We start from the raw sequence: 4,723 nt of genomic DNA, 5'->3' as shown, positions 1-4,723 counted from the left end.
CAGGATGAGGGTGCCCCTCCATCGCCAGACTCAGATATCTAGTCATCCATGTCGTTGCCCAGTAGTTTGCTTTGTTGCTGTCTTATAATGTCTGTGTTTCAATGTTTAAGGGCTTAGTAGTATCGTAGGTAAATGGTGTGTTTTGTGTTTGTTAGTTGTCTTAATGTTTGCAGCTTTATTTGCAATAGCTCATATGCGTTTCCTATCATGATTCATGTTATGATGTATCTCATGTAATTGTAACAATTTTGGTAAATGAAATGCATGAAGTTTCTTTAAGCCGTATGTAAATGCTGTGTGATTGAGGTTGTGGGCATGCTGAATCTGACCTGGGTTGCACCCTATGTTGTATATAGGGGATGCCACCTAAGACCACACGGAGTACGGCACGTCTCACTCTTGGCGATTCGTTTGACGGGGCACCTCCCTTAAGCGATAGCCATACGGACCCCAATTCGGGCCCGTCTCCTTCTGACACCATGCCGGACTCTCAGCCGGCCACTGGCCCCGCTAATGGGCCTACACCTGTTGTGCCACTGGTTCCAGAGCAGAACCGTGCGTCCTCCTCGACACCACCTATATCTCAGTTGGCTCCCCCTACTGATAGGTTGGAGCAGATGATGTTGTTGATGCAGCAGCAGCAGATACAATAGTAGCAGCAGCAGCAGCTGTGCCAGCAACAATAGCATTTTTTGGCCACCATGGCAGGAATTTTTGCCCAGAGCATGGGTGTGGCTTCGTCTGCTCCATTTACACCCCTTGTTGGGAATGCAGGTGTCAGTGGCCACCTTGAGCGATTCCAGCGCTTACGCCCCTTACCTTTGCGGGTACTCACAGACCCGAGGAGGCTGAGTATTGACTTGACCGCATCTGTAAGATGCTAAAGCCGCTGCACTGCACAGAGCTCGAGCAGGTGGAGTTGGTCACCTTCATATTCGAGAAGGAGGCCAGCTTATGGTGGGATAGTGTCCTCCGTACTGTTGCGGTTAGATACATGTGGACGTGGGCAGATTTTGAGGCACGCTTCCATGAGAAGTACTACCCCGTGACCTACCGCCACGAGAAGGAGAGTGAGTTCCTTCGCCTCCGATAGGGAGGGATGACAGTGGCTGAGTATGAGAACAGGTTCACGGTGTTGGGCAGGTACGCCCCGTTGATTTTGGTAGATAAGTCGATGCGTATGCGGCGTTTTTCTGAGGGCTTGCGACTAGATATTCGGTCGAAGATGTGCTGCGCTAGCATACCTAGCCACTCTGAACTAGTGAGCATGTCCATGAGGGCCGATCAGGACGGGGACAGGCAGTCCCGTATGCAAGCACCGATGGCTCCTAGGCCGCGACCTGAGATTCAGAGCAGACCATTCCTCGGGAAGAGGCCGCCGGCAGATTCACCGCCGAGACTGATGGCTCCACCTGCCCCTGTGAGGCGACCTGATGTGTGGTGTGCCTATTGCAAGAGGCCAGGCCACACGGAGGTGACTTGCTTCACCAGGATGAGGGATGGCGGCTTCTCACCGCCCCAGAGAATCAACCGCTAGCTTCCCTAGACTATATCACCACCACCTCTACGCTCGGCACCAGCTCATCCATCCTTCCAGCCATCCGTACCTCGATTTAGGCCGCCCCAGCGACCTATGGCTCCTCAGCCCAACCAGTCTCAGCAGGCGCGCGTCCATGCACTCACAGTGGAGGCGCCTGATTCTACAGCTACCGTGCCTTTGACCTTCGAGCTCACCACCCACATTGAAGGTACCCTTATATTTCTATTGGTGGATACAGGATCCACTATATCTGTGATATCGTGTTCTGCAGTCCAGCGCTTAGGGCTGAAGACGACTCCGATGGTCGGGGTGCGAGTTATTGCAACACCAGGGACTTTTACGGATGCCACCAAGATGTATGAGGGTTGTTTGATAGATCTAGGGAGTAAGACGATATGCATTAACTTGATTGCCACTACGATATACCATTTCAACGTCATCCTTGGTATGGATTGGCTAACTGAAGTGAGGGCCGAGATTGACTGCGAGACTCGATTGGTGACAGCTCATGGACATGAGGGCACGCCCTTTACATTCCCCGTGCAGGTCAGTTGCCCTTTTCGAGTCCTTTGTTATGCTTCCTTACTGAAGAATGTTGACGGCCCGGTACTTGAAGACACACTGGTGGTTCGAGAGTTTGAGGATGTGTTCAGTAAGATACCTAGACTACCTCCTCGGCGCGAGATCGACTTCACTATAGACCTTGTGCCCGATGCGATATCAATATCTCTTCCGACGTATCGCATGACTCCATGTGAGATGGAGGAACTGAGGAAACAGATCGATGATCTGTTAGATGCTGACTTCATACGGTTGAGTGTGCCTCCTTGGGGAGCACCCATGTTATTCGTGAAGAAGAAGGACGGTTCGCTGCGATTGTGTATTGATTATCGCAGGTTGAACCAAGTGACGGTGAAGAACAAGTATCCTTTGCCCAGGATAGATGATCTGTTCGATCAGTTGAAAGGAGCGCAGTATTTTTCGAAGATCGATCTACAGTCAGGGTATCATCAGTTGCGCGTCAGGGATGAGGACGTGCAGAAGACAGCTTTCAGGACCAGTTTTGGGCACTACGAGTTTCTCGTGATGTCGTTCGGCCTTACGAACGCACCAGCCGTGTTCATGGACTTGATATATAGGGTATTTCGGCCGTTCCTCTACCGATTCGTCATTGTGTTTATTGATGACATCCTGATATACTCCAAGAGTCGGGAAGAGCACAAGGAACACCTGCGAGTAGTCTTAGATACTCTGAGAAAGAACCAGTTGTTTGCAAAGTATAAGAAGTGCGACTTCTGGAAAGAAGAAGTCAAGTTCCTGGGACATGTGGTGTCCAAGGAAGGGATAACTGTGGACTTTGCTAAGGTAGCCGCAGTTCAGGACTGGGAGCAGCCCGGTTCGGTTACCAAGGTGAGGAGTTTTCTCGGTCTGGCAGATTACTATCGACGATTCATTTAGGATTTCTCGAAGATAGCCAAACCTTTGTCTCAGTTGACACGGAAAGATTTGAAGTTTGCCTGGAATGAAAATGCAGAAGCAGCTTTTCAGGAGCTGAAGGACAGGTTGATGTTCGCCCTTGTGCTAGTATTGCCAGAGCAAGGGGTTAAGTATGTCATATATACCAACGCGTCTCGTGTTGGTTTGGGTTGTGTCCTTATGCAAAAGGACAGGGTGATTGCATATGCCTCGAGTGAGTTGAGGAAACACGAGAAGAATTACCCGACGCACGACCTGGAGTTGGCAGCCGTCATCTTCGCATTGAAGCTCTAGAGACATTACCTCTACAGAGAGGAGTTTAAGCTCTTTTGTGACCACAAGAGCCTCAGATACATATTCACTCAGCGGGACCTGAATATGAGGCAACGACGATGGATGGAGACACTAAAGGACTTCAAGTTCGAAGTCTCTTACCATCCTGGCAAAGCCAACCTTGTGGCAGACGCACTAAGCCGTAATAAGACATTGACATTTGCGGCTCCGTTAATGGTAGCAAAGTGGGACATGGTAGAATTTGTGTGAGACTTTGAGCAGAAACTCACGGTGGAGGATCCGTATGAGGCATCACACATATTCGAGTACAACCCCTACTTGAGACAGGATCATCACGGCTCAGGTAGACGATGAGTTATTGGTGAAGATGAGAGGGCAGGTTGGTGCAAATGAAGAATCAGAGTGGAGCGTTGGTACGGATGGGGGCTTATGTTATCGTGGCCGCCTATGGGTCCCGAACCTCACTGACTTGAGGAAAGAAGTTCTTGAGGCCGCTCACGATTCTCGGATGGCTATGTATCCAAGCAGTACGAAGATGTATCGTGACATGAAGAGGTCGTACTGGTGGGACAATATGAAGGCTCACATAGCAAATTATGTGTCACGTTGTCTCACGTGCCAGCAGGTCAAGGCAGAGCATCGCCGACCTCCTGGTTTGCTTCAGCCCATGCCCATAGCTGAATGGAAGTGGGACTTCATCTCTATGGATTTCATCTCAGGGCTGCCGAAGATGAGGAAGGGTTATGATTCCATTTGGGTGATCGTGGACCGGTTGACGAAATCGGCTCATTTTCTCCCTATCAGAGTTTCGAACTCTGCAGACGAGTTAGCCAGGTTGTACATCAAGGAGATTATACGTCTGCATGGAGTTCCCTTGGAGATCGTGTCGAACCGAGACACGTGATTTACATCTATTTTCTGGACTTATATCAAGGAAGCGATGGGTGTAAAGTTGAAGTTTAGTACCGCGTTCCACCCACAGAATGACGAGCATACGGAATGGGTGAATCAGATTCTGAAAGATATGTTGCAAGCCTGTGTGCTGAATTTTAAGGACAGTTGGGATGACTATCTCCCCTATGTAGAGTTCGCCTACAACAACAGCTTCCAGGCGAGTATTGGCATGGCTCCTTACGAGGCACTGTATGGGCGTCCATGTAGGGCATCGCATTGCTAGGCAGAGGTTGGCGAGAAGAGCTTAATTGGTCCGAGTTAGTTCAGGCGACTTCAGAGAAAGTCGACATTATCAGGCGCCGACTTCTAACAGCGTAGAGCAAAAAGAAGAGATACGTCAATACGAGGCGGCGACCGCTAGAGTTCGAAGTCGGAGACCATGTGTTCCTCAGAGTTTTCCCTATGAAGAGAGTCCTTCGGTTTGGCAAGAAGGGGAAGCTTACGCCTCAATTCATTGGC

This window comes from Magnolia sinica, chromosome 7 (assembly GCF_029962835.1).
Source record: "Magnolia sinica isolate HGM2019 chromosome 7, MsV1, whole genome shotgun sequence".
Lineage (NCBI taxonomy): Eukaryota > Viridiplantae > Streptophyta > Magnoliopsida > Magnoliales > Magnoliaceae > Magnolia > Magnolia sinica.
The sequence above is the reverse complement of the archived record's forward strand: the minus strand, read 5'-3'. Positions refer to the sequence as shown.